Source organism: Hyla sarda, unplaced genomic scaffold (genome assembly GCF_029499605.1).
Source record: "Hyla sarda isolate aHylSar1 unplaced genomic scaffold, aHylSar1.hap1 scaffold_964, whole genome shotgun sequence".
NCBI lineage: Eukaryota > Metazoa > Chordata > Amphibia > Anura > Hylidae > Hyla > Hyla sarda.
The window spans coordinates 1-13,734 of NW_026610994.1; the positions used below are offsets into that span (position 1 = coordinate 1).

Below are 13,734 nucleotides of genomic sequence, written 5' to 3' on the forward strand. Positions count from 1 at the left end.
CTTCCATTTAAAAAAGATCGGGTTGGGAGGCAGCCATGAAAGGACATCCAACTAACGTCTTTTTGTCTGTTTGATAGTCCAATAACTTTAAAAAACTTCCAAAGCTTCACAGACTGAGCATTAGTGCAGAATGGTACTTCATATAATCTCTCATTTTTCCTTATTTCTTGTTCTATTTTCTTTTTATCAGGTTCACCTAAAGAGCTCAAACCAAATTGATCATTGAAAGACCCGAGGAGCACATAGAAGGTAGGTATCACATGTGCTATGGGTCTCCTCAAATCCCTCTCACACCAGCCCCATTTGGAAAACAACCATCCTGCAAGGTATTTACTCATGTCTGCCGCCCTATTATTGCACTGTATCAATTTAAAAATTAAAAGAAAATAGTGCACCTTTAAAAACAGATCAATGTTTGGAAAGTTATATCCGCCCAAATTCATACTCTTCATCACTTCTTCTCTTCTCATTTTCTCCATCTTAGACCCCCAGAAGAACACAAAAAGCTTCCTTGTGACTCTCCTAGTCCATAACTTCCCTGGAGGAAGCACCATAGCCGTATACAAGAGAAGCGGTAGGATTACAGACTTAATGATAAGAACTTTCCCTTTAAGTGACAAGTTCCTTAACCTCCAGAAGGATAGCTTCTTCTCAATTTTACTGTCCAAAGTCTCATAACTTTTCTTTCCTTTGAGGTATTTATCAAATATCACTCCTAGCACTTCAATGTCTTCTTTTTCCTTAACACCATCCACTACTATATTCTCTTGGTTCCCAAAACTGCATAATTGGCACTTCCCCCAGTTCACATTCATCCCAGCCACACAACAAAAAATCCTCACATGCAAATTTACTCTGTTGAGATCTGCTTGGGATGTACAAGTAAAAACCACATCGTCCATATAACTTAAAACCTTTAACTTACTACCATCACTACCTGGAATAAAAACACCACTCACACATTTATCTTTCTGCACATTCTTCAACAGGCCCTCTGTAACGCATATAAACAGAATTGGGGAGAGTGGGCATCCCTGTCTGACTCCAGACAAGACATTAAAAGCAGGCCCCACATGCCCATTTACTAAAATCTGACTTGTCACCCCATGATAAAAACTCATAATAACAGATAATAACTTTTCTGGAATACCTAAGTGTTTTAAAGCAATGAACATAAAATCATGTGCAACCTTATCATAAGCCTTTTCGAAATCTATGGACTCAACAAACAGTGCATTCTTGTTAAAGTTACTGTAATAAATAGAGTCTCTTAAAAGCAATAAATTATCTGTTATTTTTCTTTTCGGTACTGCACAAACTTGGTATTCTCCCACAAGGTGGTCCACTACATCACTCAGTCTATTAGCCACAATCTTAGCAATTATCTTGTAGTCACAATTTAATAAAGTTATAGGTCTCCAATTTTTAAGATCTCTGCCATCACCTTTTTTATGAATTAATGTTATGACCCCTTTCTTCATAGATTCAGCTAAAACACCTGAGTTAAAAACATATTGCACCACCCGTGTAAACTCTTTACTTAAAATATTCCAGAACGCGGAATAAAACTCAGCGGGGAGACCATCACAGCCTGGTGTCTTCCCTTTGGCCATCTTATCCAGGGCCTGCTTGATCTCCCCTTCACTAACATCATCAATCAAAAAATCTACTTTTTCAACAGGAACATTATTCTCCAAAATATTACAATAATCATTCATCTCCGTCTCACTGGCTCTGCTCTTATTACTAAAGAGTGTCTCATAAAATCTGCCAATCTCCTTCACCATCTCCTCTCCAAAAACTTCCCCCGTAGGGGTAAAAACAGATTTAAAAACACCTTTAGCATTAAAACATTTTTTAAAGAAATACCGTGTACACTGCTCATTTTCTTCTAGGTGCTGCACTTTAGACTTATATACAATATTCCTTCCCTTTTCCAACAACCTTTTTTTCATCTCCCCCTTCACCTTAACAATCTCATCCTCCACCTCCACACCAACACGTTTAAACTTATAGAGAGTCTCTAACCGGGATACAAGCCTTTCATCACTCCTCCTCTTCTCTTGTGCTCTCTTTATGCAAAACATCTTAAAGAAATTAGAAAACTCTCCTTTAGCCCATTCCCACCACACTAAGACATTACTAAAATCAGGTTGTTTAGAAACACAGGATAAAAACACATGATTAAAACCAGCCATTACTTCCTCATCTTCCAATAGACTTACATTTAATTTCCAGAGCCCCCTCCCAAAATGAAGGGACTCTGTGACACTTATCTCAGCCGACACCATCTTGTGGTCTGAGAAAGTTGACATCATTTGATTGCACCGGACCACCTTAATCCCATCAGAGACCAGGATGTAATCGATCCGGGATTTACAGCGGCCACTATCTGATATGTACGTATATCTTTCATCAGTGCTAACCATCAGTCCAACATCAGTAAAATGCAAGTCTTGAATAATTTGATTTAAAACATTGGAAGTAATATCAGTTCTAACCTCAGCAGAGCTCTCACGATCATTGACGGATCTAATGCAGTTAAAATCGCCAACAATAATAGTATCTTCACGACCAGGGATAAAAAACTTAAGGGACTCTAAAAAAGACAAACGTGCTTGTTTTTCTGCTGGAGCATACACATTAAAAATTCTCATCCTCTGGCCCAAAACCTCAAAAATTAAAACCATACAACGACCAGGTACTAAAGTTTGGCAATTTAAAACTTTAATGTCCCTGTTTCGCAATAAAATCCCAACACCTTCATTTTTGTTTTCTGCACATGTGGACCAGAAGGACTGCCCACACTTCCACTCATTTGCATAAGGTGCTGACTTTATTGCACACTCCTGTAAACATATCACATCACTTCTAACATTCTCAAGAATATCAAAAATTGCAGCTCTCCTAATTTCAGACTCAATACTTCTTACATTAATAGTTGTTACAACCAAAGTCATAATAACTAGGAAAAGAAAACCAAATGCTTTAAAATCCATCTTAACTTAGAAATTAACATTTTGGCCTTCAACTTTCCTATGTAAACTTGCAAAACAATCAGGCGACCCTATGTTAGAGTCCCTGTCTATTTCATTATCACTACCAAGAACAAGGGCTTCCTGATCCTCAGTCCAGCTCCCTGTCTTACACCTTTTATTCACAACCTGCACATCCTCATCTTCCTCCTCCTCTTCTTCCTTACTGCGAGAAACTCTCTGACCAGGTGTTAGAGATCTCTGAGATGACCCAACAACTTCCATTCCCTCCTCCTCCCCCACAATTGGGTTTGGACATTCAATATCATCCATAGCCTCTTCACTAGAAAGAACATCACCATACACTGTCTCAATTTTCTCCACCACTTTCACTTTTTTTGCTTTTTTCTTTTTCACCAAGGTAAATTCACCTCCCACACCTGTCTCCTCACCAGTCACAGCAGTGGAAACACCCTCCTCCCCTGACCTCTCCTGAGTGCTAATGTGCTCCACTATCACAGAACTTTCCTCAGCCACCTGTGCCACATTAACACTCACACTCACACTCTCACCAACTCCAGGAACAAACCTCCCTCCCCCTTTTTCTCTTTGTTCTCCTCTATTCCCAGCTGCATCAGCATAACTTCTCTTCTTTTTATACCACATATCACAGCCTCTTGCCAAATGTTCCTCACTTCCACAGATATCACATGTCTTCTTCTCTGTACAAATACTTGCTTCATGACCAGTTTTCCCACAATTTCTGCAACATTCTCCTTTCTCAGGGCAATAATCCTGCACATGGCCATAGGCATGGCACTTTCTACAATATTGCAACTGGCCTTCATAAAAGCAGAAACCTCTCTCTCCTCCGATAGAAAACACCTGTGGTATGCTCTTCCTTCCATCTTGCATTCCTTCATCTTTTTTAAATTTTACAATAAACTTTCTCTTACAATTAAAGTACCCAAACTTGTTCTTAAGTCTTCCTATAAATTTCACTTCCTCGCAATACCGGAACAAAAAGTTTGTAACCATTTCATCAGAAACCTTAGGATTATACATGTGGACAATTACTACCTTTGTTGTATTCATAAATAACGGTTCCACTTTAATCTTCTTCATTATAGCAGGCTCACTTTTCCTCTTCATTTCTTCAAGATCCATATAGACTCTCTGGCAAATCTCAGAACCACAAAAAGTAATATCATAAATTCCTTGCCTAGGAAAATCCTGTATAGCCAATACATTCCATACCTGTAGGTAATCAAGCTTGCGAAGAATCTCCACAACGATTTGGTCAAGTCCGATCGTCCCCCGGTGCTCGCCAGGAACGTAGATCCGCACCGTGTCCTCAAGTCCACGCGCCTTCTCGCTCATTTTTGCAGGTAAAACCCACGATCGCAGCTCAGCAACAATCCAGGGCCCCCCGTAAAGAGGGCCCCGATCACCACTCCTTTCAACCCAAACCACGCACAGAAATCCACACGTGATCTTAGCCAAAAGGCCGAGAAGCGATAACCGTGAAAGGGGCGGGCCCAACAAGGTCCCCTTCATGGGCACTATCACTGCTTGCTGTCAGGGAGGCTGCCAGACAATTTTCCATGCACACTCTGGGCTGGGGGGCAGTCAACCACCAGTACACACAGCAGAACCTAAACCCATACCATTATTGCTAAGCAGCAAGACAGGGGCCCATTGCACTCCCACGGGGCCTTTTTAAATGCAATCCATAACCCGGATTTGCCAGGAACCCTTCTTACTCCTCCTACTTGCATGTGACACTGGGCTTAGGATCTGCATAGGAAACACACACACAAGCACACACCTACCTTTGTTGCCTGCAGATGCCTCCTTGGCTGTCCCCAAACGGTATCAAACCAACACCCACGGGAAGCTGTAAGCATAGAGGACATGCCTGCACCCCATTGGACTTACCTGTGTGGGTTAAATCCGGGTTATTTGACAACCTATGGCGGTGATGGTTCTGCTCAGGCAGAGCAGTGCTGATGCTCCTCATAAAGCTGTCGCTGCTGTGAAGGTTCTAGGTGACATCACAAATCCCTATGGTTACATACACAACAAAGCTGGGTTGTTGTTGTTTACACTCTGCAAGGCCTGTGGAAGTGAGTGACATCATAGCACTGTAGTTCTGAGGGTTCAAGATGGATGCAACAATCTCCTGTTGCTTCTATGAAGGCCGTAATAGACGACATCACCAAACAGCTCCATAGTCACATACACAGCAAAGGAGAGATGTTGTTTACACCTAGTGATGTCAGTGGTATTGAGTGACATCACAGCACAGTGCTAAGGCTCCTGGGCCTGGACACAGCAGCGGCTGCAATATCTCAACGGAGAATACGTTTATATCTATGTGTGTGTGTGCGCATATATATATATATATATATATATATATATATATATATATTTCTCCGCCGAAATCACTTTTAAACCCATTTCCACCTTTTTTTCCCTTCTCTTCCTCTTACTTTTTTTTCACGTTTTTTTACGTTTTTCTCCTTTTCGCCTCTTTTCTGGGCGTATTATTCTTCTTTTTCTTCTTTTTTTTCGTCTAATGCATACCCCATCAGTGCAGCAATGCTTATTCAATACTGCCAGCAGATGGAGACACTGGGGGATAATTTTCTAAGGATTTATACTGATTTTTCCTGTCTGAATTTGTCGCACAGAAAGTTGCAGGCCAAATATGTGTGACATTTCTGCGACTTTAGCTTCTAGAGCATTTTTACAACATTATACATAGGTGCTGAATACATAAAAAGCGACTGTTCAGCGACAGACAAGTCGCATCGGCTGAAAGTAGGCCAGAATGTCAGTCCATGTTGGAGCAGGTTTAGATACAGTCTAAAGCATAGATCTCAAAGTCTGTGCACAGAATTTAGCAAGGGCCTCGCACCTTCTGATGCATCAGGTAGGTGCACAATAGCATAGCCTAACCCTCTGTACTTTGGTCTATATTGATGCGGGACATAGACAGCCAGCTGATGACCAATCCATTAGTGCAATGGATGGCTGGAAGCATTTGTCTTTGCCTTTGCAATACCACAGAAGCAATGCATGGTCAATGTACAGCAATGACACACCTGTGTGAACAGCCAGGAGACCCCCCCCCCCCCCCCCCATGTTATGTTACATAGTTACATAGTTAGTACGGTCGAAAAAAGACATATGTCCATCAAGTTCAACCAGGGAATTAAGGGGTAGGGGTGTGGCGCGATATTGGGGAAGGGATGAGATTTTATATTTCTTCATAAGCATTAATCTTATTTTGTCAATTAGGAACATTCAGCACCCACCCGCTATCAAGGCAGCTGCCTATCATGTCATGCCCTACCTGCACAGGTGTGCTGGCTACTCAAATGATCCAATTAAGGAGGCCATTTAGTCAGCAGCAGCAGAAGTCCTGTGCCTGGACGCTCCAACAGGGGCCAGACACAAGCAGAAGCAGAAGCAGCAGAAGCAGCAGCAGCACCACCTTTTGTTTTTTGGCTGCAGCAGCAGCAGCAAGGCCCACAGGGCTGGCTAGCTGGCTAGCCAGCAAGCAGGTAGCAATGAAAGTAGGAATCTTTCTTTTTAACCCTGTAAGGGGGTGGTGCACTGTACCCGAAGATACTGCCATATCGGGTCAATGCATAGGGCGACGGAAGCAAGCTTCGAAATCGGCCCCCGTTCTCAAAAATCCATTTAATATATGGTCCCCAGATAGGGGACGTATCAGATATTAAACTGATAAGAACAGATACTACACTTGATCTTAGCCAAAAGGCCGAGAAGCGATAACCGTGAAAGGGGCGGGCCCAACAAGGTCCCCTTCATGGGCACTATCACTGCTTGCTGTCAGGGAGGCTGCCAGACAATTTTCCATGCACACTCTGGGCTGGGGGGCAGTCAACCACCAGTACACACAGCAGAACCTAAACCCATACCATTATTGCTAAGCAGCAAGACAGGGGCCCATTGCACTCCCACGGGGCCTTTTTAAATGCAATCCATAACCCGGATTTGCCAGGAACCCTTCTTACTCCTCCTACTTGCATGTGACACTGGGCTTAGGATCTGCATAGGAAACACACACACAAGCACACACCTACCTTTGTTGCCTGCAGATGCCTCCTTGGCTGTCCCCAAACGGTATCAAACCAACACCCACGGGAAGCTGTAAGCATAGAGGACATGCCTGCACCCCATTGGACTTACCTGTGTGGGTTAAATCCGGGTTATTTGACAACCTATGGCGGTGATGGTTCTGCTCAGGCAGAGCAGTGCTGATGCTCCTCATAAAGCTGTCGCTGCTGTGAAGGTTCTAGGTGACATCACAAATCCCTATGGTTACATACACAACAAAGCTGGGTTGTTGTTGTTTACACTCTGCAAGGCCTGTGGAAGTGAGTGACATCATAGCACTGTAGTTCTGAGGGTTCAAGATGGATGCAACAATCTCCTGTTGCTTCTATGAAGGCCGTAATAGACGACATCACCAAACAGCTCCATAGTCACATACACAGCAAAGGAGAGATGTTGTTTACACCTAGTGATGTCAGTGGTATTGAGTGACATCACAGCACAGTGCTAAGGCTCCTGGGCCTGGACACAGCAGCGGCTGCAATATCTCAACGGAGAATACGTTTATATCTATGTGTGTGTGTGCGCATATATATATATATATATATATATATATATATATATATATATATATTTCTCCGCCGAAATCACTTTTAAACCCATTTCCACCTTTTTTTCCCTTCTCTTCCTCTTACTTTTTTTTCACGTTTTTTTACGTTTTTCTCCTTTTCGCCTCTTTTCTGGGCGTATTATTCTTCTTTTTCTTCTTTTTTTTCGTCTAATGCATACCCCATCAGTGCAGCAATGCTTATTCAATACTGCCAGCAGATGGAGACACTGGGGGATAATTTTCTAAGGATTTATACTGATTTTTCCTGTCTGAATTTGTCGCACAGAAAGTTGCAGGCCAAATATGTGTGACATTTCTGCGACTTTAGCTTCTAGAGCATTTTTACAACATTATACATAGGTGCTGAATACATAAAAAGCGACTGTTCAGCGACAGACAAGTCGCATCGGCTGAAAGTAGGCCAGAATGTCAGTCCATGTTGGAGCAGGTTTAGATACAGTCTAAAGCATAGATCTCAAAGTCTGTGCACAGAATTTAGCAAGGGCCTCGCACCTTCTGATGCATCAGGTAGGTGCACAATAGCATAGCCTAACCCTCTGTACTTTGGTCTATATTGATGCGGGACATAGACAGCCAGCTGATGACCAATCCATTAGTGCAATGGATGGCTGGAAGCATTTGTCTTTGCCTTTGCAATACCACAGAAGCAATGCATGGTCAATGTACAGCAATGACACACCTGTGTGAACAGCCAGGAGACCCCCCCCCCCCATGTTATGTTACATAGTTACATAGTTAGTACGGTCGAAAAAAGACATATGTCCATCACGTTCAACCAGGGAATTAAGGGGTAGGGGTGTGGCGCGATATTGGGGAAGGGATGAGATTTTATATTTCTTCATAAGCATTAATCTTATTTTGTCAATTAGGAACATTCAGCACCCACCCGCTATCAAGGCAGCTGCCTATCATGTCATGCCCTACCTGCACAGGTGTGCTGGCTACTCAAATGATCCAATTAAGGAGGCCATTTAGTCAGCAGCAGCAGAAGTCCTGTGCCTGGACGCTCCAACAGGGGCCAGACACAAGCAGAAGCAGAAGCAGCAGAAGCAGCAGCAGCACCACCTTTTGTTTTTTGGCTGCAGCAGCAGCAAGGCCCACAGGGCTGGCTAGCTGGCTAGCCAGCAAGCAGGTAGCAATGAAAGTAGGAATCTTTCTTTTTAACCCTGTAAGGGGGTGGTGCACTGTACCCGAAGATACTGCCATATCGGGTCAATGCATAGGGCGACGGAAGCAAGCTTCGAAATCGGCCCCCGTTCTCAAAAATCCATTTAATATATGGTCCCCAGATAGGGGACGTATCAGATATTAAACTGATAAGAACAGATACTACACTTGATCTTAGCCAAAAGGCCGAGAAGCGATAACCGTGAAAGGGGCGGGCCCAACAAGGTCCCCTTCATGGGCACTATCACTGCTTGCTGTCAGGGAGGCTGCCAGACAATTTTCCATGCACACTCTGGGCTGGGGGGCAGTCAACCACCAGTACACACAGCAGAACCTAAACCCATACTATTATTGCTAAGCAGCAAGACAGGGGCCCATTGCACTCCCACGGGGCCTTTTTAAATGCAATCCATAACCCGGATTTGCCAGGAACCCTTCTTACTCCTCCTACTTGCATGTGACACTGGGCTTAGGATCTGCATAGGAAACACACACACAAGCACACACCTACCTTTGTTGCCTGCAGATGCCTCCTTGGCTGTCCCCAAACGGTATCAAACCAACACCCACGGGAAGCTGTAAGCATAGAGGACATGCCTGCACCCCATTGGACTTACCTGTGTGGGTTAAATCCGGGTTATTTGACAACCTATGGCGGTGATGGTTCTGCTCAGGCAGAGCAGTGCTGATGCTCCTCATAAAGCTGTCACTGCTGTGAAGGTTCTAGGTGACATCACAAATCCCTATGGTTACATACACAACAAAGCTGGGTTGTTGTTGTTTACACTCTGCAAGGCCTGTGGAAGTGAGTGACATCATAGCACTGTAGTTCTGAGGGTTCAAGATGGATGCAACAATCTCCTGTTGCTTCTATGAAGGCCGTAATAGACGACATCACCAAACAGCTCCATAGTCACATACACAGCAAAGGAGAGATGTTGTTTACACCTAGTGATGTCAGTGGTATTGAGTGACATCACAGCACAGTGCTAAGGCTCCTGGGCCTGGACACAGCAGCGGCTGCAATATCTCAACGGAGAATACGTTTATATCTATGTGTGTGTGTGCGCATATATATATATATATATATATATATATATATATATATATATTTCTCCGCCGAAATCACTTTTAAACCCATTTCCACCTTTTTTTCCCTTCTCTTCCTCTTACTTTTTTTTCACGTTTTTTTACGTTTTTCTCCTTTTCGCCTCTTTTCTGGGCGTATTATTCTTCTTTTTCTTCTTTTTTTTCGTCTAATGCATACCCCATCAGTGCAGCAATGCTTATTCAATACTGCCAGCAGATGGAGACACTGGGGGATAATTTTCTAAGGATTTATACTGATTTTTCCTGTCTGAATTTGTCGCACAGAAAGTTGCAGGCCAAATATGTGTGACATTTCTGCGACTTTAGCTTCTAGAGCATTTTTACAACATTATACATAGGTGCTGAATACATAAAAAGCGACTGTTCAGCGACAGACAAGTCGCATCGGCTGAAAGTAGGCCAGAATGTCAGTCCATGTTGGAGCAGGTTTAGATACAGTCTAAAGCATAGATCTCAAAGTCTGTGCACAGAATTTAGCAAGGGCCTCGCACCTTCTGATGCATCAGGTAGGTGCACAATAGCATAGCCTAACCCTCTGTACTTTGGTCTATATTGATGCGGGACATAGACAGCCAGCTGATGACCAATCCATTAGTGCAATGGATGGCTGGAAGCATTTGTCTTTGCCTTTGCAATACCACAGAAGCAATGCATGGTCAATGTACAGCAATGACACACCTGTGTGAACAGCCAGGAGACCCCCCCCCCCCCATGTTATGTTACATAGTTACATAGTTAGTACGGTCGAAAAAAGACATATGTCCATCAAGTTCAACCAGGGAATTAAGGGGTAGGGGTGTGGCGCGATATTGGGGAAGGGATGAGATTTTATATTTCTTCATAAGCATTAATCTTATTTTGTCAATTAGGAACATTCAGCACCCACCCGCTATCAAGGCAGCTGCCTATCATGTCATGCCCTACCTGCACAGGTGTGCTGGCTACTCAAATGATCCAATTAAGGAGGCCATTTAGTCAGCAGCAGCAGAAGTCCTGTGCCTGGACGCTCCAACAGGGGCCAGACACAAGCAGAAGCAGAAGCAGCAGAAGCAGCAGCAGCACCACCTTTTGTTTTTTGGCTGCAGCAGCAGCAAGGCCCACAGGGCTGGCTAGCTGGCTAGCCAGCAAGCAGGTAGCAATGAAAGTAGGAATCTTTCTTTTTAACCCTGTAAGGGGGTGGTGCACTGTACCCGAAGATACTGCCATATCGGGTCAATGCATAGGGCGACGGAAGCAAGCTTCGAAATCGGCCCCCGTTCTCAAAAATCCATTTAATATATGGTCCCCAGATAGGGGACGTATCAGATATTAAACTGATAAGAACAGATACTACACTTGATCTTAGCCAAAAGGCCGAGAAGCGATAACCGTGAAAGGGGCGGGCCCAACAAGGTCCCCTTCATGGGCACTATCACTGCTTGCTGTCAGGGAGGCTGCCAGACAATTTTCCATGCACACTCTGGGCTGGGGGGCAGTCAACCACCAGTACACACAGCAGAACCTAAACCCATACCATTATTGCTAAGCAGCAAGACAGGGGCCCATTGCACTCCCACGGGGCCTTTTTAAATGCAATCCATAACCCGGATTTGCCAGGAACCCTTCTTACTCCTCCTACTTGCATGTGACACTGGGCTTAGGATCTGCATAGGAAACACACACACAAGCACACACCTACCTTTGTTGCCTGCAGATGCCTCCTTGGCTGTCCCCAAACGGTATCAAACCAACACCCACGGGAAGCTGTAAGCATAGAGGACATGCCTGCACCCCATTGGACTTACCTGTGTGGGTTAAATCCGGGTTATTTGACAACCTATGGCGGTGATGGTTCTGCTCAGGCAGAGCAGTGCTGATGCTCCTCATAAAGCTGTCGCTGCTGTGAAGGTTCTAGGTGACATCACAAATCCCTATGGTTACATACACAACAAAGCTGGGTTGTTGTTGTTTACACTCTGCAAGGCCTGTGGAAGTGAGTGACATCATAGCACTGTAGTTCTGAGGGTTCAAGATGGATGCAACAATCTCCTGTTGCTTCTATGAAGGCCGTAATAGACGACATCACCAAACAGCTCCATAGTCACATACACAGCAAAGGAGAGATGTTGTTTACACCTAGTGATGTCAGTGGTATTGAGTGACATCACAGCACAGTGCTAAGGCTCCTGGGCCTGGACACAGCAGCGGCTGCAATATCTCAACGGAGAATACGTTTATATCTATGTGTGTGTGTGCGCATATATATATATATATATATATATATATATATATATATATTTCTCCGCCGAAATCACTTTTAAACCCATTTCCACCTTTTTTTCCCTTCTCTTCCTCTTACTTTTTTTTCACGTTTTTTTACGTTTTTCTCCTTTTCGCCTCTTTTCTGGGCGTATTATTCTTCTTTTTCTTCTTTTTTTTCGTCTAATGCATACCCCATCAGTGCAGCAATGCTTATTCAATACTGCCAGCAGATGGAGACACTGGGGGATAATTTTCTAAGGATTTATACTGATTTTTCCTGTCTGAATTTGTCGCACAGAAAGTTGCAGGCCAAATATGTGTGACATTTCTGCGACTTTAGCTTCTAGAGCATTTTTACAACATTATACATAGGTGCTGAATACATAAAAAGCGACTGTTCAGCGACAGACAAGTCGCATCGGCTGAAAGTAGGCCAGAATGTCAGTCCATGTTGGAGCAGGTTTAGATACAGTCTAAAGCATAGATCTCAAAGTCTGTGCACAGAATTTAGCAAGGGCCTCGCACCTTCTGATGCATCAGGTAGGTGCACAATAGCATAGCCTAACCCTCTGTACTTTGGTCTATATTGATGCGGGACATAGACAGCCAGCTGATGACCAATCCATTAGTGCAATGGATGGCTGGAAGCATTTGTCTTTGCCTTTGCAATACCACAGAAGCAATGCATGGTCAATGTACAGCAATGACACACCTGTGTGAACAGCCAGGAGACCCCCCCCCCCCCATGTTATGTTACATAGTTACATAGTTAGTACGGTCGAAAAAAGACATATGTCCATCAAGTTCAACCAGGGAATTAAGGGGTAGGGGTGTGGCGCGATATTGGGGAAGGGATGAGATTTTATATTTCTTCATAAGCATTAATCTTATTTTGTCAATTAGGAACATTCAGCACCCACCCGCTATCAAGGCAGCTGCCTATCATGTCATGCCCTACCTGCACAGGTGTGCTGGCTACTCAAATGATCCAATTAAGGAGTCCATTTAGTCAGCAGCAGCAGAAGTCCTGTGCCTGGACGCTCCAACAGGGGCCAGACACAAGCAGAAGCAGAAGCAGCAGAAGCAGCAGCAGCACCACCTTTTGTTTTTTGGCTGCAGCAGCAGCAAGGCCCACAGGGCTGGCTAGCTGGCTAGCCAGCAAGCAGGTAGCAATGAAAGTAGGAATCTTTCTTTTTAACCCTGTAAGGGGGTGGTGCACTGTACCCGAAGATACTGCCATATCGGGTCAATGCATAGGGCGACGGAAGCAAGCTTCGAAATCGGCCCCCGTTCTCAAAAATCCATTTAATATATGGTCCCCAGATAGGGGACGTATCAGATATTAAACTGATAAGAACAGATACTACACTTGATCTTAGCCAAAAGGCCGAGAAGCGATAACCGTGAAAGGGGCGGGCCCAACAAGGTCCCCTTCATGGGCACTATCACTGCTTGCTGTCAGGGAGGCTGCCAGACAATTTTCCATGCACACTCTGGGCTGGGGGGCAGTCAACCACCAGTACA

The 13,734-nt window shown here is 44.1% G+C and overlaps 4 non-coding genes across 4 annotated transcripts; all 4 read right to left on the bottom strand.

Annotated features, from left to right (window-relative positions):
• Positions 1-6,586: 6,586 nt before the first annotated feature.
• Positions 6,587-6,777, bottom strand: LOC130351211 (U2 spliceosomal RNA). The gene has a single exon (XR_008887960.1). It is a non-coding gene; the product is annotated as a U2 spliceosomal RNA (small nuclear RNA).
• Positions 6,778-8,866: 2,089 nt separating this feature from the next.
• Positions 8,867-9,057, bottom strand: LOC130351223 (U2 spliceosomal RNA). The gene has a single exon (XR_008887971.1). It is a non-coding gene; the product is annotated as a U2 spliceosomal RNA (small nuclear RNA).
• A 2,086-nt stretch (positions 9,058-11,143) lies between these two features.
• LOC130351235 (U2 spliceosomal RNA) lies at positions 11,144-11,334 on the bottom strand. Its single transcript, XR_008887982.1, has one exon. It is a non-coding gene; the product is annotated as a U2 spliceosomal RNA (small nuclear RNA).
• Positions 11,335-13,418: 2,084 nt separating this feature from the next.
• Positions 13,419-13,609, bottom strand: LOC130351188 (U2 spliceosomal RNA). Its single transcript, XR_008887939.1, has one exon. It is a non-coding gene; the product is annotated as a U2 spliceosomal RNA (small nuclear RNA).
• Between the last annotated feature and the right edge of the window lie 125 nt (positions 13,610-13,734).